Below are 23,371 nucleotides of genomic sequence, written 5' to 3' on the forward strand. Positions count from 1 at the left end.
TTTTTTTCTTTAGTTTAAAACATAGGACAATTGATTGAAAAATATTTCAAGTACCAAATACTCATATAATTTAGTATATTCATTCATAATGCATAAGTATTTGAGGAGGGTTAGATTAGAAAACAGATTGATTAGAAATAAATTAATTTCGTTTAATTCAAACAAAATAATTTGTTTAATTTGAACATATTTTTTAAACAAAACTATTAACCTTTAACTCGATAATACAGAGATTTCCATACCACTATTTCTGCTAATGAAACCAAGTGAATCAAGTTGACCATACTCTTTCAACCTTTGGAATATGAAGATCTTTAGTGCATATAATGTTTTGAGTTGAATAGCAGGCCTTTAGAGTCTTTGCCTTTATTTTATACCTAAATTGCCTGCATGCATTTTCTAGAACTGATAAACTGTCAAGTAAATCATGAAATGTGGGCCTTTAGGCTAATTTATAGCACTACTGTTTTCTGTACTGAGTAAAGCCCCTTTTTTTTTTTTTTTTTTTTGAAGACTCCACATAAATGTTTTAAAAAACAACTCTGGTTAATGTGTTCTTTTTGAGTTCTTTATTTTACAATCTTAAGGAGAAGTTTGGTTAAAAGGAAAAATGCTTGGAAAAGACACAATTCAAGCAGTTTTCTATTCATGTAAGTGCTCTGTTTCAGTATTTTGAAGATTTTGTTGCTTGAGTTAAAAATTATTAACTAATATTGTAAGTAGTAAAAATATATCGACTTAAATAGTAATGCAGAGATAAAGTCTAATGTGTGACCTTTACCCCAAATATTTTCTTCCTATTACCTCTCATTTTGGATATTTGAGTTCAGAATATTTTCTAAAATATGACAGTGGATTTACTGGTACTTTATGTTTTCTTAATTTACATGTCGATATGCTTATCATCTTTCATCAATCTGTTTTCTAATCTTAAATTTAAACTGATTTTATAGAGATTTTATGAAAATTTTTACATTTGTATGATGAACTTATGAATGAAATGAGTTTCTTATGAATTATGTTACTATCATTCATCTTAATAAATTTAAATATAAGTTTTACAAATAAAAGAGTTGTTGCAAATGAACATAAAGGCTCCAATTATATCCCCTCAGGAATTTCTATTTTTAAATTCTAGTCCCCTTATTGCTATGCCACCCTGAACGTGCCTGATCTCATCTGATCTCGGAAGCTAAGCAAGGTCGGACCTGGTTAGTACTTGGATGGGAGACCACCTGGGAAGACCAGGTTCTGTAGGCAGAAAAAAAAAAATTAAATAAATTCTAAACCCAATAGTTTTTTCTATTTTAAGGATAAAAGGTCTTTTTTCATTAACTACTCTTTTATTTCCCAAAAATTTGGTTGGAAATTTGGTTGAAAACTGAAGATAAAGTATTCCGGTAATGATTTCATATCCCAATTTTTGCATTTACTGACCCTGTAACCCTGTAAAATGACTTAACTTCCTTGAGGCTCTAGTTATCTATAAAGAGAGGGTGATAATCAGGAGACACTATCTATGAAAAGTGATTTGAAATTCTAAAGTACTTTACAAATATTACTTACATTTTTGAGGTTAAGTCCAATTGGTAAAACAATAATTATGTTGCAGAGATGAAAGAAGAAACAAGTCAGAGTTAGAAGCTGCAGGGGAGAAGGATGTTTTTCTGTACAAAGACCTATACGGTACCAGTTCATTAGTCTCTGTTCATGAATAATGGCCACCTACGGTGATAGAGCCACTCACAAAACAGCTTTTCTTTTTCCAAATGGATTAAAGAAATGAAACAGGAAATATATAAGTAGATCAGTGGATATCAAACTTTAACATTATAGAATCATCAAGAAGCCTACTTAAAACATCAGTTGCTGAACCTCACTCCCAGAATTTCAATTCAGTATGTCTAAATGAGGCTGCAAAATTACAGTTCTACAAAGTTCTCTGATGAACTTGGAGCTACTGGTTCAGGAACCACATTTTGAGAGTAACTTATTTAGACTGTAAATAAGGAGAAAGTTAGATAGTTCCAGTTGGTCATTTAGTAAAAACTTTGCTAGCATTTGTTTGATGAAAAGAGACTATTTTGGATTAGATGACAGGACGGCAATTACTGATTGGGTCCTTAAAATACAAGAGTCACCATATAATTTACCATTAGAAACATATAATTTAGAGTTCAAAGGGAATTTAGAGTTAATCTTCATCATTTTCCAAATGAGAAAATGGAAGCCAAAAGGAGATCAGTGACAAATAATTACTGAAAAAAATTACATAATTATAAAAGTCGCACAGAAAGTTTCTGATAAAATGGGGCTGGAATCATCCACAGAGTGCTCACTCCACTCCCAGAGATGCCTTTAGACAGCATATTCCTCTTATTTAAGCAGGCAAAGAAATAGAGGAAGCATGAACTGCGGAGATTTACTGTTGCCTAGATACTTGTGGGGAGATGGGCACAGCACATTGTGGGGATTTCTCATAGTCAGTCACATTGGCTCTAAGAAATTAAGATGCCGATTACATCCATGGATTTTTCTTTCCAATTATGCAGTTAATAAATACTCATTAAAGTTGTCAAGAATCAATTAACTTCTCATTAATGCAACCTAGGTTAAAGAAGAAAAAGAATACAAAGTCTATTTATCTTTAGATTGTTCTGGATTTCCACTTAACAGTATTTAAAATATTTGTCCCCCTAACTGGGGCCTCACCTGCCTAATTGCTTAGTTTCAGTTGGTTCTCATTAATATGTAAATCACCTTGTTCACATTCTAAGGTGGAGTAAAATATGTCTGCAGAGGATGTGCAAGGGTAGGATGAAGAATTGCTTTGGGCAGTTTGTTGATGCAAATACACGACCGCTGCTCTTTTATATTCACATCTCAGGAGAAGCTGCCTTATGAGATTTCAGGCAATTGTATTTTTGCTGTTCTACAGCAGTAGATTGGTTTGTTACCCTTAAACAGAATCAATCAACTGGAGTCAAGTCATTGGGTACAGGATCAGCAGGCAGAGTCTGTCCTTGAGTCATGATGCCAGAGAGCTGAAATGTGTTTTGGTAAAGGTTTTATGTGCTGGGCTGAAAACTAGCTTCTTGCTAGAGCCAGTAGTGATTTATACCCAGCAGATGGTAAAGACTACTGATTTAATTTAGTTTTACTCCACAACTAGGAGAAGAAAGGTAACTGGTTTAAATTAAAATTTAAAAGTATCTGTATATTTATATACATAGAAATGTGTAAACATATTTTATACAAAATACACACACACTTATCAGATTTCTTGCAATAGAGATTCCAGGATGCCCTCTGGGCTGTCGTATAAGAGTGCTGGTTTTAACACTGGCCCATGCTCTTTGTAAAGGCCCTTGCTGTCTCACTTAAAGTTCACATGAGATAAATAGCATGAAGCATTGTCATTTACAGCCCCACTGTAGTGTAAAGCTTCAGGATGGTGAAAGAGCCTCTGTTGGATCTAATCAGTCTTCTTGGAGCATCATTAGCCCTGTATCCTGACTAATTTAGTTTACCTACTTTAGAGAGTGATATTCTAATAGGAATAGCATCTCGTTGATTTTTCCATTTTAGATGAATTTTCTTCACCAAAATTCTGAGGCCCTTGTAAAGTACAATCAGAAAACACATTTTAGGCTTATAGTATATGCCAGACCAGAGTGATGAAAATCATGTTTTTGGAATCCAAGAAAGAAGCTCTGAATCTGCTATAAAGACATGCATATTATACCAGATAATCAAAATTAACTACCATTAACTCCCTTTGGGACTCTAATATCTTGATCCAACATACTTTCCCAGTGTATCTTTTATGGCACCACTCTGCATTATTGCTGCCATGGGTCATGTGTCTTCCTCCCATGCAGAAGGCAGTGGGAGCCAGGCTAACTTATCAGGGACTGATAACTGGACATTTTTGGCAAAATGAGAACCAGTAGAGTTTCCAGGGACTAGGCCTCTTTAAGTCCTGCTGTTTTATTATAGCACAACATCTGGCAAGAAGTGAAACTGATGCAAGACAGGGCAAATTTCCCTGTGTCTGGTGGACACCAAGCCCTCCATCGAGAGAAGAGGGTTCTTTGGTGGAGAGTGTAGAAAGAATTCAACACACGCGCCAAAGTTAGAGTCAAAAGGAAAGTTTATTAGGAAAGGGGTAACACTCCACAGATAAAGCTTGATCTCCTCTCAGAGACAGAGAGTGAGAGAAACCTGGAGAGTTCTGGGAATTCAGTATACAGATATATCATTCTTTAGTTCCCATTTCCTTTAATATGGACATACAGTGAAAAGGGGGGAAGGGGCAGACTATGTAGCCTGAAAGGCCTGCTGGCAGTTCCCAGCCCTTAATCCATAGGTTCCCCATGGCTTTAGCCACAGAGAATGAATGATCTTATTTGTGTAGGGTGCCACTTAAAGACTATATTGTTCCTGTTTCCTCTTCCTTTGGTGTGGGGAAATGGGTTGTTAGCAATCCCAGCAGAAATCTTCCTTTGTTCTGAAGGTGTCCTCTGTGGCAGGGCTGCAGGGCTGATCAGCATATTGCAGTCTCTGAATGTAGCTTGATTAACATTTTAATTTTCTTGACTCCTTTCTGCATTAAAAGGACTCCTTTGTACATCTCAGCCAGCATACCTCAAAAGGCAACAAGAATGCTTTTTAAATTTATAGAAATGTGTACCTTAAAGATGAATTTTATAAACGGTTTTGGCTCCTTGAAGAGGACGTGCTTTTCATTAAAATAATGATATTATTTTAGATACATATGAGCACTGTGATTGAAATAGAGTTCATAATATTACCTTCATTAGCATTTGTTTGCTGGTAATTAAAGCCACGTGGATACTGAGGCATGAAATAATTGCATGTTGTTTCCCAAGTAGGTCTTCTATTATTTACCAGTGAAACTCTATATCATAAACTGTCTTAAATAAACCACTACTATTATTTTCCATAAATATAAACTGTTATCTTCCACATGCAGGAAACTGGGCTAAGCACTGAAGAACAAATTGGGGATATTCAGTCATCTATAGCATTTCATACTTTAAAGAGCTTACAGTTTAATTGAGTGAACCCAGGACCAGCTACATAATTTACAAGGTTTAGTGCAAAATGGAAATGTAAGACTCCTCATTCAAAAATTATTAAGAAATTCAAGACAACAACAGTAGAGCATGAAACCAAGCATAGAGTCCTTCTGAATGCAACTGTACAAATCACATACAGCCATGAAACTGCTCTAAATGAAACAAAAATGTACATATATTGAGCGTTTCTGTATGATAGATGTAATGTGCTAAGCTTTTTGTTTTGAATGATCTCATTTAATCCTCACAATGCTACCCACAGTTTACTGAAGAAAAGTGAGGCTCAAAGAGGTTGAAGATGGGTCACATAACTAGTGGGATTGAACTTCAGATCAAACTATAATCAAGCCCTTATTTAGAGTATATGACATACATATAAAATTGTAACAACCTATGAGGTACTAAATACTAAATGTCTGAGTATTATATTCAGTAAAGATTTTAATTAATTGATTTTAAGAAAGTCAGCTCATAAAAGCTATGATATTGCACAACCTCTGAAAAATTCAGTTATCATCGTGTAAAATTAAATCAATCAATAAATCAGCCAGTGTTGGTGATGTGGGAAATCACTAGTGTTATGGCGCGAACGATTCTGAGACCCACGGAGCCAATTGAGATTAATTATGAGCCTTTATTAGCCGGCCGGCGACTGACTCTCTACCACGCAGGGCTAGAGGAGATCAGCCCCGAGCTTTCAGAGCAGGCAGCTGATAAAGCTCAAGACCATATCCTGGTGGTCTCCTGAACAAGCAAACAGATTACAGAAGTGGAAGTTGGCTTTTAGCATATCTTTGCCTGGAACAACACCCTTAATTAACAAGTAAATGGATTACAGAAGCAGACATTGGCCATCTACATATTTTATACAATACACTTCCTAAACCACACACAAGCAAGTAGGACAACTTCTGATATCTAAAGATATTTCTTCCCTGTAGCTGACTTAGCTAGTTTGCTCACTTGAAAATTTTCCACCCTTAACAACTAGTACTTTTGATTTGATACTGTAGGAAAAACTGAATTTTAAAGATTTTAATTTTTTGTTTTATTGTCTTAGTTTCTGACAGCTCAGCCAATCGTCTTCTTAAAGCTGCCTTGTACAAAATGATGTGGGATTAAAACAAATCTGATTAATACTATTTTCCTTGACTGCAAGCTTCAACCCTTGCCCCTCAAAAGCTCCCTCAAGTACTGGTAAATTCTTTTCTCCGTAGCTAAAGTTCAGTTTGCTAGGATGGAGTAATATTATTAGTATCTTAAGGACAAAACCATCTCCAAATAGTGTTAGTTTTTGCTGATTTGCTTTGTGAGCACACAGTTGGTTTATATACATAAGAAAATTTTTCTCAAAATGATTTACTTGGATGCACTTGAATCATGTCAATTTTATGCTTATACTTAGTAAGCATTCTATCCTGCATTTGTCAAAAACCTAACAGATAAGTACTGTATTTGATTAGAATTCATAAGACAATAAAATTCTTACCTCTTCATATCAGCTTGGAATAACAAAGAAAGCAGATCATTATTCTGCTGAATTTAGAGAATCTTAAAATAAATCAGTGGATGAAAACACATATTCTAAGTTAATGTTTATGCCACTCCCTAAAAAACGATTTTCTGAAGTTAACAGATATACTTGGATTAATTTCTAGTGCCAGAAAGTAAGGAAGCACTCAAAAAATACAAAGATGAAGATGTGTCAAAGGAATATAGGAACCAACCAAAAGAGTTCTTAATGGCCAAAGATGGAACATTTTGAGCACTACAATAAACAATGTGTTATTGGACTATAACCCAAAGTATGAAATAAATGATTGAGTTAATATTATATGGAGATCAATTGACAAATCTCCATACTGAGGAAAATCAAGTAATTTATGTATATATTCTACCATCAAGGATAGGGAGCATAATTCTATACTCTATAAATCTGGGGTGCACATGGCACCTTCCTCTAAAAAGCATGGCATGGAAAGCGGGGGAAGTTACTTCACAGGAGAGAAAACTGATAAATACTTTCTCAGCTAAATATTTAAGGTTAACATTATCAGTGATAACTCATGAAATAACATGCAGCCTTGATAGCATGTGATATGAATGGCACCTACCTCTGCGAACTTCCTTCCTAAAACTCATAACTCCATCATAAGCATAAGAAAAACATCAGACAGATTTGAATTGAAGGGTGATCCACAGAACACTTGGCCAGTTCTCCTCAAAACTGTCAAGATAATCAAAAACAAGGAAAGTCTGATAAACTGTCACAATCTAGAGGAGCTGAAGGAGACATGATGACTAAGTATAATCAGTATACTAGAGCAGAATAAGAACATTAAGAATAAACTAAGCTCTGGATACATAGGACAAACTGGGCCTAAGATCATCTCTATCATGCAAAAACAGCATTAGTATATATCTAATGTTAGGATTCAACCTCATAGGATATTTCAGTGGAGATGTAATATTGAGTACTGTGCCAATGTTTTCTATTATGGACCATGAAATAAAATATCATAAATAAGACTAACTCTTTAAGATGGTATTAATTTTTAAAAAATTGTATCTATTAGTCTGGTTTTAACACATTAAAAATGATACTCACTTTAGGAATTTATTGTTCAGATAGAAGTCACCTGTTAGCAAGTCAGAGTGCTACATTTTATTGAAGATACATATGATAAAGTTTTAAGTTCCCTAAGTTGTCTAACTAATGAGCATGAAGCATCTCTTTTTGTCGACCTAAGTTAATTTTATCGCTTTATTGCTTTCCTGGCAAGGCCACATCCTCTTTTAATAGGCCATATATGTACAGGGAGTTCCTGTCTTATAAATAAATGGTTAGTGTTTATATGTACAGGGAGTCCCCATCTTATAAATAAGTGGTTAATGTTATAAAGGCTCATTTGAAAGTTGGTAGTTTAGATCTCAAGATGCATTTTTTCACAGATTCCATTTTATGAACACTAGATAAATTTACGGGCAAGTCCAGCTAATTATGTTTAGTTGTGTTTGCTATAATTCTTTAGTTGATAAGATAATTTTATTGTACAAAATTGGGAAAGTAAGAAAAAGTAAAAATAACATGCATGTTATCAATCTATTTTTTCCTTATTTCTATGAATGCATTTTTACAAAATCGAAATCATTTCACATATTTTTTTTTAACTTGCTCTATTCATCTAACATTTAAAAATATTGCTGTTGTATTTGGGAGGTTTGTTGCCATTAAAATTTTTATTTAAAAAAATGATAAGATATATAACAATATAGTACAAAAAGTCAGTGATAAGGGAATGTCTTGTAAAAGAGCACTGGATAACTGCCATCTCCAAGGCCCCATCCCTAGAAACAGCCTGTTTCAATTTTTTGCTATTCTCTAAAGTATTTATCTTCACATTTTGAAGCAACATACCTGTAATGCAATTTATTTTTAAATTGTTTTGAATGAAAAATAATCAATAATAGGTTCAAATGGTATAAAATTCAAGCTCTATATTCATTATATGGTAGAAATATTCTTTCTACCACTGTCCTCTATATTGTCCAGAAGTTTTGTAAGAAAGCAGGTAAGGTTTTTGACAAGTTAAACTATTCTTACATTTGACTGAATTTGGCTGGGCATAGAATTATAGACTGAAATCATTTTCCTTGAGAATTTGGAAGGTATTGTTCCATTATATTTAAGCTTTCACTATATCAGTTCTTTGCTGTTTTTATTCTAGGTTTTGTATAAGATCCGTTTCCTACTTAGAAGCTTTTAGGATCACCAAGGATAAGCTTTCTTTATTTTTGGTGATCAAAAAATAACACAAAGAAGTACTTTGTTTGCTTCTCTGTATTTATTCATTTAGCTGGGCAAAAGATGGGCCATGAAGTCTAGAAACATATCTTTCAGCTAGTATTATATATAGTGTATATTTTATTATTATATCTATTCTTTTTAGAAATGCTATTAGTCAGCTGGTAGGCCTCATGTTGATTTTTTTTATTTATTTATCTTTTTAATCTTCTTATTGTCTAATTCTTTGTCCTTTTTTTGTCCATAGACATTTTCTCAGTCTTATTCTCCAACTCTTGTTTGAATACTTTATGTCAACTGTCATAATTTTAATTTCCAAGTTCTTATTCTTGTTCTCTGTTCCTTTTGTCCCTTTTCTTAACAGCATACAGTTCTTGTTCAGTGAATGCATTATAGTCTGTTATCTCTCTTTGGTCATGAACTACTTTATTTAAATACTTTCTTCTACTCCTACATTGTGAGACACCACGAAGTGACTATAAACTCTGCATAAGAAAGCTCAGGGACCTCCCTGAAGGGCAGTGTGCTGGACAGCTGACTTTACCAATGAGGATCTCCAAATTACAGTACATGTAGGTCTTTTCTTTTGATTAATTCAGAATCTATGGAAAAGGACATTCCTTTTTGCCTACTGGTACCCGAAGCTAGGGGGAAAAAATGGGGCTAGAAAGTCAGTTTTTCCATATAGTATAAAAGATTTAATTTAATCCCTATTTTTTCAAGTCCAACCTCTTATTTTTGATACACCGTGATGCCTGGGTGCCCCGGGTGTACAACCTTTCTGTAGAATACACCTCAAAATTTCTCCTTGGTATGAGGAGTGGTAGTTGTCAGCAGGTTAATGGAAACTTGGAAAATTCTGATACAGATTTTTAAACAGTTTCTTTGATTCTGCCACACCTCACCCCCATCTTCAATGTAGTCAGTTGATCCCAATCATTCCAGGGTGAATTGATTGGCTTCTTATTGGTAACCCTGCCAGCAGACTCTTAAGTTTGGCCTTTATTCTGCCAAGTAATTTAGCAATACTCTGTCTGCTTTCTCTCTTCATACGTTGTATTTAGATTTAATGTGCACTGGATTTGTTTGAGTGCAGCAGACACATATTTAGTCTCTGAAGTCCCAATGAACATATATTGATCATTTCTATCATGTGATTACATATTCCTCCAAAACACATATACAAACACTCATACATACACAGTACTCTAGTTCTATTACATGGATGGATGACCATAGTTTATTTGGCTAAATCCCTATGGTCAAACATTTAAGACTTTTACATGAAGTTTTCTATTACTATATACATAACACTGAGATAAAAATGATCTCATACATAAATCTATGAATATATACATGATGATTTCTTTAGGTTTAATTCCTAGCAGAGAAATAAGTGAGTCAAGTTAATGAAAAATTTAAAAGCTTTCAATATAAATTGCTAAAATTGTATCCTCCATACTCATTAATATGTTATCAGTTTATATAATTGTAATGAAAAAGGCTTTCCATTTTCTTACTTAACAAAAACTCTTATTTACTTTTTATCTTTTCCAATTTAAGAGGTAATAAGTGCTATTTCTTAGTGTATAATTATATTTTTAAATTTAAAACTGTTCATCATTTTTGCTAATCCCTTTTACTGTAATACATTGAAAGAATTTTCTATCCTAAACTAGATATTTTTGTAAATTTTCTTCTAACTCTATTATAATTAAATAGTAAAATTTTTATATTACTTCATTTTAATCCTAACTCTGTAAGGCATCTGGAGTGTAACAATAGCTAAATAACACTTACTGTGTAACAGACATTATTCTAAACACTTGATATATGCAAACTTACTTGATTAACTTCAGAAAGGCATTATTATTATCTCATTCTATATATAAGAAAACTAGAATTCTTTTGCAGAGAATTTTTTCCCACTATTTTTCCGTAATTTATAATGTTACCTTATTTCTACTCTACCAGTTGTGCAGTTTTAGAAATGTCAATTTTATTAGCAGTTTGGTGGTGTTCCAAATATTTATATTCCTACTGATATTTTTGTCTAATTGTTCTATCATTTACCAATAGTTTTTTTTTTTAATTTCCAGCCATGATTGTGGTTTTGTCCATTTCTCACTTTAGTTCTGTCAGTTTTTGCTTCCTGTATTTTAAAACTTTCTTGTAAATTATATAAATTGTTATAATGTTATATCTTTCTGAATAACTGACCTTTTATCTGTATAATATGTCCCTTTATATCTGTGTTAATCTTTACTGTTTTTAAGTCCATCGTCTATACTCTTTTCAGCCTTAAAGCTTCCTTTACCTTTTCTTGCATTGGATTTCATGCTGGACATGAATTCTTTCAGTTTGTATTTATCTGAAATGTTTTTATTTCACTTTCGTATCTGAAGTGTACTCTTGCTGCATGTAGAATTCTTAGCTGACAGTTCTTTGTTTGCTGTTTTTAACACTTTGAATATATTATTTCAATGTATTCTGGACTCTATTATTCCTGATGAGAAGTCAACAGTTAAACGTAACATTTCCCCCTTGTATGTGATGTGTTATTTTTTTCTTTCTCTTTTTCACATTCATATTCTCATTCTCTCTCCCCTACCACCTCATTCCCTTTAGCAGCAACATCATAACTGTGGTCTGATTCTCTTTTTTCTTCTGCTTGAGGTTCATTGAAATTCCTGGATCAGTAAGTTAATGTTTGTGTTGTTTCTTCAAATGATTATTCTGTCTTTTCAGACTTCTGGAACTCCAATTATGCGTAGAGTGGACTAATTGATATTGTTCCAAATTTCTGAGGCTTTTTTCATTTTAGTACATCTTTTTCTCTGTTAAGATTGGACAGCTTTTATTAATATGTTATCAGTTCACTAATTTTTTTGCCTTATCTAATTTTCTGTAGAATATATATGTATAGTATTCTGAGTCTGTACACTGTTCTTTCCTTAAGCCCTTTATCTTCACAGCCAGCAGGCACAGGTGAAAGTGCTGGAAGTACTCACAGAAGTCATTGTTCCTTTGTCGAGCCCTTCCTCCCACCCAGCCAGTAGGTGCAGGTGGGCACCAAATCTGAGTGTTCCATTGACTTTGCTAACAATATTCACTCCGCCTTGGTGATACCCTGAGACTGCCACATCTGACTCCAGTGCCCAGCCAAACCTCTTCAGCTTTCTGTTTCTCCAGCAGAGCACAGGTCAGAGAATGCATCCATTCAAAAAGCTATTAACTCTCAAATCTCACCTAATGAAGTTCTATCTTTTAAGGGTAGATTTCTCTCTCATGCTGCCTGCTTTTTTTCTGTGCCTACACATCCTACTTTCCCCCTATTATGTCATTTGGTGGACAGTCAGGTATTTGGATAGAGTTTATATTCAGATTTTATGTCTCACCTTTTCTGCAGCTTTTTTGCTTCTGGGATTCCCTCCTTAAATATCTAGCTGCTCTGTCAGCCTTAGCCTCAGTAGTCAACCGCCTTGATCTGACAAGTCTTTGGGTTTACACTACTAGAGTTGTGGGGGTTGATGAAAACCCTTACGCAAAAATTCACAAGAGTTCACGTCTTAGAATTACAGTTGCAGTCTCTCAGTCTTTTCATTTCTTGTCCTACAATAATTTTTTAATAATATTTTATTCAGTTTTTATAATTATTATTCTTGGGAGGGTTCATACAACCATTTCGTTTTGCCATTATCAGAAGCCAGAATTCTATCCCCACAATTTGAAATGTTATTGTATCAGATACTAAATATTTATATGCACTTGTGTATATTTTTAGGCTTTCTAGACTATGTCAGTCAGAATTTTTTTATTATTACTTTATTTTTTCAATTTGAAAATTAAAATTAATGATAATTCTATTTTTATCTAAATATATTTTGTCTCTCTTTATTCAAGTCATTTCTTTCAAAATATTGCAATTGTTTTCACAGTTTTTCATATTTTTGACCAACTTATGTCTTATTTGATATGTACATTTGATAATGTTTGTTGCTGTTGAGAATTGACTCTTTTTCATCATATTTCATATGTAAGTCCATACTTGTAACATAAGATATTAATATTATAGTTTTATATACAGCTATCTCATTGAATTCTATTATAATTGATTTTCAGTTAATTATCTTGGGTTTTCTCAGTAGGCGGTGATTATAAAGAGTTAATGACATTTTATCTTTTTAAGAACACGAATCATATAATTACCTGTCCTATGTTGGGCAGGCTTTTCTTTGCTTTATGCTACACTCGAAGCTGTACTCAACACTTACTTGTGCCTTCATCCTCACCGAAAAGAAATTCTATTCTACTGTATTGATATCCAATATTTCACAGAGGATCCTTAGTAGGAGATATAAATTGTATATTGCACAGTCTTTTACACACACATACAAATTATCATTAAATATTTCTTCTTTGTTTTTTAATTACAGTAGGCATTCACTATTATATTAATTTCAGCTGCACAGCATAATGGTTAGAATATATGTAACTTACAAAATGATGACCCAGAAAAGTCTAGTACCCACCTGGCACCGTACTTAGTTTGTTTCCATTTGGTTTGTTCATTCGTTTTGTTTTTTAGATTCCACATATAAGGGAAATTATATGGTATTTGTATTTCTCTGTCTGAGTTATTTCACTGAGCATACACCCTGTAGATTCATCCATGTTGTTGCAAATGCAAGGATTTCGTTCTTTTTTACTGCTGAGTATTAGTCTATTACATATATGTACCACTTCTTCTTTATCTAATGGTCTATCAATGGACGCTTAGGTTGCTTCCATATCTTGGCTATTGTAAAAAAATGCTTCAGTGAACATGGGAATGTATATATCTTTTCAAATTAGTGTTGTGGATTTCATTTGATAAATACCCAGAAATGAGATCTCTGGGTCATATGGTAGTTCTATTTTTAATATTTTGAGGAACCTCTATACTGTTTTCCATAGTGGCTGGACCAATTTGTAATATCACCAACAGTGCACGAGGGTTCCCTTTTCTCCATAACCTCACCAGCACTTGTCATTTGTTGATTTACTGATGATGGCCATTCTGACAGGTGTGAGGTGATATTCTTTTTCTGAAGTTTTGTCATATTCTTTCATTTGGGAGGTGTTTCAGTCTTCTCATTTTGGCTACTTCCCTGTGTTTGCGTCTATGTATTAGGTAGATCTGCTACAACTCCTAGTCTTGACAGGGTAGCCTTATGTAGGTAGTGTTCTGTGGCATCCAGTGGCACATTCTCCCTAGTCACTGAAACGGGTGCTCCAGCTTTGTCCCTTGTATTGGTTGTGTGTGCCCTCCTATTGTAGTTGGACCTTGATTGCAGTTGGAACATCAGTTGGTGGGATTTACCCTCAGGTTGGTTGACTGTGAGTTCTGGCATAACTACAGTGGATGAGCTGTCATATGGGACCTGATCTCACAGAGAAGGATTTGCTTAAACAGGGCTCTGCTTGCTAAGTCTGCCATTTGGATGTGTCATTTGTGGGAGTGGTTGTGCAATCTCTGTTACAGTTTGATGCTGGCCACGAGGTATATTGGTTTGGGGGTCTCTTGGGAGGATCTCCAGTGCCGGCCAAAGTCAGCCCCTATCTGTGCCAGCCCAGAGCTACTTTGTAGAAACTACAAAGTGATCCGCAGATGGTTGCAACCTCTGTTGGGCTTGAAGGTTCCAGGGAGAGGCCTAGCTGCCATCCACACTGGTGGCTACTGGTGCTGGGCTTGGAGTTGCTTAGCACGAGGTATGGGGCATGCCAAGTCCTGTTTCTACTTTTTTGGGGTCTGTGAACTTTCAGAAGATTTAAGGAAATTCTGAAGCATGAGTCATGTGGGCTATTTGTGTGGAAAAGCCACTGGAAGAGGTTTGGCTGGGCACTGGAGTCAGATGTGGCAGTCTCAGGGTATCACCAAGGCAGAGTGAATATTGTTAGCAAAGTCAATGGAATGCTCAGATTTGGTGCCCACCCGCACCTACTGGCTGGGTGGGAGGAAGGGCTCAACAAAGGAACAATGGCTTCTGTGAGTACTTCCAGCACTTTCACCTGTGCCTGCTGGCTGTGAAGAGAAAGGGCTTAAGGAAAGAACAGTGGTGCCTGCCAGCACATCTGTTTTGAAAGAGCTGCTCGTCTAGCCCTTGCCTTGAAGCCAGAATATTCCTCTCCATATGTCCCTGGCACTTTTTAATGATGCTCCTTCACTAGAGCTTAGGTCGAGTGTTTTTGAGCAAGTGCCTGGATCAACAGGTATTTTTATCTTACCTGGATGAAGACCTGCTGATTTTCACAGCCAGATTGAGAATGTGGAGAATCCTCTTCTCAGCATGGGTGCCCTCAGGGGATACTTACACAACTGAGATATCTCTCCCAATTTGTAACACACATAGATGTGACATCAGCCTGTTACACATCTTTGCCCCTCCTACAAGTCTCAATGTGGCTTTTTTATATCCTTAGTTGTAGGAGTTCTGTTCAGCTAGTCTTCAGGTGTTTCTCAAGGATGGTTGTTCAATCATTTATTTGTAATTTGATGTCATCATGGGAAGAAGTTTACCTACTCCACCATCTTGACCAGAAGTCTCTTCTTATAAGTGTAATCTAGGCTCTCAAATGTAGATTCGCATTCTCATTCTGATATTCCTGTGCTCATATTCTTGTTTCTTCCTAACTAGCTCTTACTTTCCAATTACCTTTGAACCTTCTCTGGTGTAAGGACTACTTGACTCATAGGCCAGTGATGTGTTCCCCTAGAGGTGGAGAGAAGGTTGTCCTGCTGCTAAACAAACAAAAACGAACAACAACAACAAAATTCTTGATCTCTTAAATTGTCTGAGAATGAACCCTGGAATAAAAGAAAGAATCCTAGTAAAAGTAACTACCTTTGTCTTACTCTTATTATAAATGGAAACATCACTAATATTTTACTATTCAGCATGATTTTGACTTAAAGTTTGAGATAGAAATTTTTATTGCATAAAATACATTTTAATTACTGGTTTACTGAAATTTAAGGAATGTATGTCGAATTTATTGAATGCAATTTTAATATCTCATAATTTATTTAATTTACTGATGAAATGCATTATATGAATATATTACCTAATATTAACCAATCTCATGTTTTTGGTATATAGCCTACTTTGTAATTATGTAGTATTCCTTTAACAAGTTGCTATATTTTTATTTAGTATTATTTTCATTAAATTTTCTAAATTTATATTTATAAATGAAGTTTATTAAATTTGTCAGCAGCTTTTTTTTTGTAATCTCTAGATTTTATATCTGTATTTTTTAGCACTTAGCACAAAAATTTCTAGGGGGTTAAAGTTTATCTTTTTTAATTTTTGGTAGTCTTTGGGAGGAAGAGAGGACAATGAATTCATAAGTATGCTTTGAGAAAAGTCAACTACAAGGAAAAATATATTTTTTCAAAAGAGAAGGAAGGAGAAGGGTGTGTGTGTGTGTGTGTGTGTGTGTGTGTGTGTGTGTGTGTAGGGGAATGGTTGACATTGAGCAAGAGCAAGAATTGATTTTAATACTTATGTTTTATAGCCATATGCTGGTTTATGTTAGTTATAGTATTTATCCTAATCTTCTATAATTATTAGATTTTTTAACTGAACATTAGAGTTTTTATGGAAAACTATGGAAAAATATATGATTTAAAAAATTCTACGGTTGAGTTTATTTGTAATTGTCTTTCTACTGAATTCACATATTAATAGTAACTTCTCCAGATATTAAAAAAATTGATGACCATCTTAGTGCTTTAAAAATGTATATATTGCTACGGCCATGCTACCCTGAACAAGCCCAACCCATCTGATCTTGGAAGCTAAGCAGGGTCAGGCCTAGTTAGTACTTGGATGGGAGATCACCTAGGAAGACCAAGTGCTGTAGGCATAAAAAATAAAAAAATAAGGAATTCTAAGCTGACAAGGTCCTTGCAATCTGTGAGGTCAACCAAGGATTGCCAAAAAAAAAATAAATAAATAAATAAATAAATAAATAAATAAATAAATAAATAGATTACTTCCATGTTTTCTAAAGTTTAATGTTCAAGAATGTATAAAATCAACCTTGCCCCATTTAGACAACAAACTATGTTTTGTTTTGTTATTTTCTGTTGTGCGTAAGCTTGTGTATCCTGTAAATTTGAATTATTTTTCAAGAAATGATTGAGAATCTCATTGTATATTTTACATGATAGCTGAACAATTCTTTATATTAGATACTTCAGTCTTTGTTGAGAATAGGTAAATTTTAATATATTGTTTGATAATTTTTATTTTGCCTTTAGGAAGTGTAACATAATGGTTACACATAGAGTATGGACACTGGAGACAGACTGAGCTGGAAACCATGCTCTTCAACTTACTATATGACCTGAGCATGTTACTTACCCTCTGTGCCCTCTGTTTCCTCATTTATAAAATGCATACAGTAGTATAACAAAAGATTTGTGTGAGGTTAAAATGAATTAAAGCATTTAAAGAGTGAATTAAAGTGTACATGGTATATAGTAGACATTCAGTGTTAGCTATTTTACTGTTTCTCAATTTGTTTCTTAAACCTTACCAATCCACTTTTAATTACACAATTTCTCATAATTTTAATGTTTTACATTTGCATTCAAAATTTTATTTCCATCGTTGCTCTCTACATCAATCATTGAAGTTTCTGACATATATAATTTGCAATTCTTCTCATAAAGATTAAAATTCCGCTATCGAATTTTAGTTAATCTTCAGTTTTTCTTACATCAATACACTCTTAACCCACTTACTTCCAATCTTGGTCATTCTCTTATTATTACTCCTACTATGCTTTTATTTTTCCCCACAGAAGTTATTTTTAAATACATTTCAAGCCCAAAGCATATGCTTCGAAAAATCTATATAGGCTATATAGTAGATCCTTCTCAAATGTGCTGCTTCTTCTGTATTCTGAGGGCTGTGTACTCCTCTTATGTTGCAGGCTCTTGCCTTCTCACCCCCTGCATCTTTTTTTTTTTTTTTTTAAATTTCTAACAGGGAAAGGAGTATTTAGTTCTTGTAGATAGATACTCCTTGGTTCTTCTTTCTGTACACCTGACTATGTTTCGAGTCTTCTTCAACTATCTTTAGCTGGAGAGCTGGTTGGTATAAATGTATACTAACTATTTAGTTATTCAGCCAAATGTCAAATGGCAAGGACATCTGACCTCACATTTGCATATATCCAGTATCTTAAAGCAGCAGCACAAGGTAGTCCCAGGATTCACAGAAGCCTCAATAAGCGGAAAACTAGCAGAACAGTCGGGGACTGACCAAGAAAGAATCTTGGGACTCATAAAATGGTGTGAAGGCTAAAATAAGGAGAAAAGTAGATATAGAAAATTAACTAATGATCTTCTTGATTTCACATAAGAGAAGAAATAAAGATAAAGCTTTCCTTTCTGACCTATAAATATCTATGACCATACTGCCTGATTTGTCCAGTCAGGCTTGATTATGCTCATCTAATTAACATACCCATTCATTTTCAAATGCCTCTATTAGAAGCTAAGTTATATGGCCCTCCCCCATATCTAGGCTTTCTTTATACTCCATGAAGCTGCTGAATATCTGAAGAAATAACACATGGTATATCAAACAACTCTCCAGATAAAGATAGATGAAGAAGTTTCTAAGCAGTCAGTGTAGCACAAACAGGGAATTTGGGGATTGTGTGTAACAAATACCCTGTTTCTTAGACTATATAATGTTCTGTACTAAGGAATCCTGATTCCAATAAAATTATCAGCTTTCTTGTTTCTAATCACCAGTATCCATGATTATATTCTTTCTCTTCCAAGAAACAAAACTTTCAAAAAGGTATATTAGGAATTTATCAAATTGCACATTTTCTGGAAAATGTACAAATAGTTTGTCCCTTCTCACCTCGCCCCTCACTAGTGTATTGCTGCTCTAAGATCTTTGTGACGTATTCATTATCCATAAACTGTCCTAAAATCTCATGGTCATTGACATTTTTTTATTACAAAGTTCTATTCTCTTCCTTCTTCTATCAATTAGGGCGCTTTTCCATAAACAAGATGTGCCTTCTCATTGCTATATTGCAATCAACTGCATCCCTCTAAGTCTCAGTGAAACCTTATGTTAAACTTCTCTTCTTGTTGTGGTATGTATATGCAATGGGTTATTATTCTGCTATGAAAAAGAGGAAATCCTACCACTTGTGACATCATGGATGGACTTTAAGGGCATTATGGTAAGTGAAATAAGTCAGATACAGAAAGACAAATACTGTATGGTCTCACTTATATGTGGAATCTAAACAACAAAATAAAAGAAAACAAATAATAACCAAATTGAGAGAAAAAAGATCAGATCTGTGGTTACCAGAGGCAGAGGGGGTAAGGAGGTATATGAAGGTGGTCAAAAGGCACAAACTTCCAATTATATGATAAGTAAGTACTAGGAATGTAATATACAACCAGATGACTAGTTAACATTGCTATATGATATATAAGAATGTTGTTAAGAATAAATTCTATGTTAACTGAACTTACTATTGTAATCATTGCATGATATATATGTCAAATCATTATGCTGTACAACCTAAACTCATACAGTGTTGTACATCAATTATATCACAATAAAACTGGAAAAAAATCTCTTTTTGTGTTAAAATTTCAAGGCCATTTATTATTTATTCTCTGTGTATTATTATGTAAACATTTGAGGCCACAAGAATATTCTACCCATCTTCTTTATTGATTCCTTTTAGAATAACCAAATATCAGCAACTATTTTTTTTTTCCATCCACCATTGAAAATAATTTACAATTTCCATTTTAACTTCAAATATATATTTTCACTCAATTAAATTTCCTTTTAAGGTCCACTTGACTAAGAATCTTCACAAAACATTCTTTATCTTTACACGTCCACTTGCTAGGAATCCTGAATTTTGGTATCATAAGCCTAATAGAAGAAATGTCCTCTTTTTCTACTCTATGGAACAAATTTTTCAAATCCCACATTTTCTTTCTTTTTTCCAAAATAATGTACTTCAACTTAGAGAAGAGATTAAAACAACACCTTTGCCCTTAAAACTCTGAGTTTCTTATAAAGGATTTTTGAAAAGACTGGAGACAGATTCCAGAATTATATTCAAGAAGGTTATGTAATGAAAAAATTCAACTCTTTTGACTGCACTGGGCTCTAACAAATGACAGTCTTTAAACCAAGATTTTTATTGATTAAAGGTAGTTTTTGAAATTTGAGTCTTAGTTTCATGTTCCTGGAACACCTAAGATTAAAGAAGTCTCTGCTCCTTCAAGATATAGAGGAGTTAACTTTGCTCACATCTGTTTCTTCAGTTTTCTGCATCTCACTGTCCCTTTGCTTCTTTTGGTATTTTCAATGAAATTTAAACTTACATTAAAAATTTGAAAAGTGCTAAGGGAAAAATGAACTATAAGTGTCTATCTTCAAAGGATAGAAGGCAATGAAAGTTAGGGAAATAAGATATGTTTAGTATCCTATTTTATGACAACCAAAAATTATATGAGAGCAAATGAAAATGAAGTAAGGTATTTTTTATTAAAATTGGTTCAAATTTTACACATGAATTCCAACCTGTTATTAAAATTTTCTGAGCCAGACAGAAAATTGAATGCAGACAAGAAACAGCACTCAATGACAGTGACATTTCCTGACAGAGCAATTCTTTGCATATCAGCAGGGCTAATTATATTCAATCTGACAGCAGCAGTTTAACCCATTCACCAGAGGAAAGTGCCTCCTTTACGACCATTGATCTAAGCATTCATTTGGATGCCAATCTAGTTTGGCAATATATATTTAAAATGTACAATGAATGTTCAATGCCTAATGTATGAATAATTAACATGATTTCCCATTAATGCTATAGAATGGTTAGTATGTGTGTCGTGTATGTATGTGGGGGGGGGTAAGTGAAAGTATGAGGTATCCTCATTTGGGAGCCACATATAAAACCCCAGTAAACGATTCAAATATTCTCTCAGGCACCATAAAAAATTGTTACAAGATAAGCCTTTTACCTGAAAGATGATATTTTGCTAATCCCAGACAAAGCATATACTTTTAAAAGTTGTTAATTTTTCGTTGACAGTATCACATCTACAAGACACAAAGCCAAGTAGAGATTATTCAGGCAAAAATAGATTGTGTAACTGAAAATATCAAGATTGGATGTTTAGCATGATGAAATCAAAAGTTAACTTTTACACTTTACAACTCCTCTCTATCAAATGACCACTGTACTTCCCTCTGCATCTCATCTTCTACATACACACTGATACCTTCCAGGGATCAAATACCTGGTTCAGTGTGTGTGAAAAGCAGAAATTCTGCAAACTTCACTCTGCTTTAAAAGTGGGACAAATTGAAAGGGAGCACAAAGAGTACATTTTTCTTTAAAGATAAAAGTGAGCAAACAGGAATGCTTGACACTAAGCATTTCCTTAGGGATGTATTTAGTGGAATGCTTTACATAAAATGACTCTTCAACCTCTGTCATTTCAAAGAATGACCTATCTTACAGCCAATGGATCACATATGTGTTTTTGAGTGAAGTCCACAGCTTAATCAGGCAACTAAGAAGAGTGGTTTATAGAATTTGAGGGACAAAAGACAGAGAGGCCCTCTTTCCACTACATTTCAAGCTTCTCCTTCCAATTTGTTCTGCCTCCTTTGCACCCATGAAATGGACAACAAAAATCTCATGGGAAAAGTGTTAATAGAAGACTATTATTAAATTTTTAGTTATTTGTAATTAATTAAATTCTTTATAGCTAATTCACAGATTTTTTTGAGTACACATAACAATCTCTTACTTAAATATTTGATTGGGATAAAATTTCAAATGCTCTCAGATATCATGCACTTCACAATCAGTTTGTTCCTTCTACCATTGTCATTACTGACTGAAAAAGTCGATAGTATTTAAAATTAGATCTCATCCAATTTTGCCTTTATATGTATTTTGCTATAACATATTAAAATAACTCTTATTCTAGGCACCATTTAGCAAAATGTGGTAACCTTTTATGACAACTTTGTGACATAAAGGGGGCAATGTAGGTGAAATCTCAGCAAAATAGTCCTATTAGGCCCAGATGGTAATGGACCATAGCAAAACTGACAACTTTTCCTGGATTAAGTCATTATGTAAACACCAAACATTATTAATTTTATTAATGTTTATTACATTAGGGTCAGTTAAGAGCACCAGATAGCATTATTTGTACTGGTAAGGATAGAAGGCTCATGAATGAAATGAGAAGATAAACATATTTTAGCCTGTAGTTATGGAGATGACACAGCTGAGGCTACTAATTCATGTAGGTTACCCAATATAAGAAGCAACTAAGAAAGCTTTCCCAGATCAACTTCACCAGCCTACTCAGACATAGGAAAATTTGGGAGAAAGTTTTGGAAGGCAAATTTCCCAAGTAAGTTTTCATCTTCAGTTACAGACCTTTTAGTCAGGACTAAGAGAATTTAAAATCCATGTTGTAGCATTTTCAGGTTCATCCTTGTGTTTTAAACCTGTTGATTCCATCAATTTTTATAAAGAAGTTATATTCTAAGTACTGTGTTATGAGATAGAGAGAGGAAAGAACATACTAAAGAAAATATTTTTCTCAAAGAACTTACAATTAATTTCAGAATCGGTAGCTACAAACATGGATAGAGAAAATAACTTAATGACATAGATTGTTTTAGTATAAATAATAGTAATACATGTGGCACAGAGAAATTAAGGTAGAATCCTAGAGGCTTATTGTAATATTTTTGTTCTTTTTGTTTGTCTTTATATGTTAATTTTTCATGTCATTGTATGTTTGGTTTATTTTAATTGGTATTGCATATTTAAAAATGGGACAATACAGACAGAACTTACTCTTAGCTCTATATTTCTGTTGATAATAAGTAATATTCATGCATTCTAAGAATACATACACATTAATTTTACAATAAAATGGCAAATTATGCTTCAAATATAGGTGAGTGGGGAGTAGGCGAGTGGTACTGAAGAGAAATAATTTTTAATTATTAAGAGAGTTTATAGTTGTAGCAACAATAATCCCATTCATTTGTATGACATTTTATGGTTTCAAAGATTATTTTCTCATATATTCTCTTATTTTATTCTTAAAACAATATTCTGAAGATAGCATGAAAATTATCATTACTTTTGTTTTATACAAAATGGTAAATGTAGCCAAATGCTTGAATATTAATTCATTGTGCGTCAACTATTCTGGAAAACGGTAAATGATAGTTGTGACCATCTGTGAGTGTAATGGTAAGAAGTAAATTATATATAAAAACTGAAAGAGAGACATACAATGAGGGGTGAATGCAGAGAAGGTTCAGCTCCTAAATCTGTAAAGATATTCAAGTTGAAACACCCAGAATAAACA

The 23,371-nt window shown here is 33.8% G+C and overlaps 2 pseudogenes; both read left to right on the forward strand.

Annotated features, from left to right (window-relative positions):
• The first annotated feature begins 1,141 nt into the window (after positions 1–1,141).
• LOC112474050 lies at positions 1,142–1,260 on the forward strand (annotated as a pseudogene).
• A 15,437-nt stretch (positions 1,261–16,697) lies between these two features.
• On the forward strand, positions 16,698–16,815 carry LOC112474024 (annotated as a pseudogene).
• The last annotated feature ends 6,556 nt before the right edge of the window (positions 16,816–23,371 follow it).

The sequence above is a fragment of the Pteropus alecto genome, unplaced genomic scaffold (genome assembly GCF_000325575.1).
Source record: "Pteropus alecto unplaced genomic scaffold, ASM32557v1 scaffold69, whole genome shotgun sequence".
In the NCBI taxonomy this organism is placed as follows: Eukaryota; Metazoa; Chordata; class Mammalia; order Chiroptera; family Pteropodidae; genus Pteropus; species Pteropus alecto.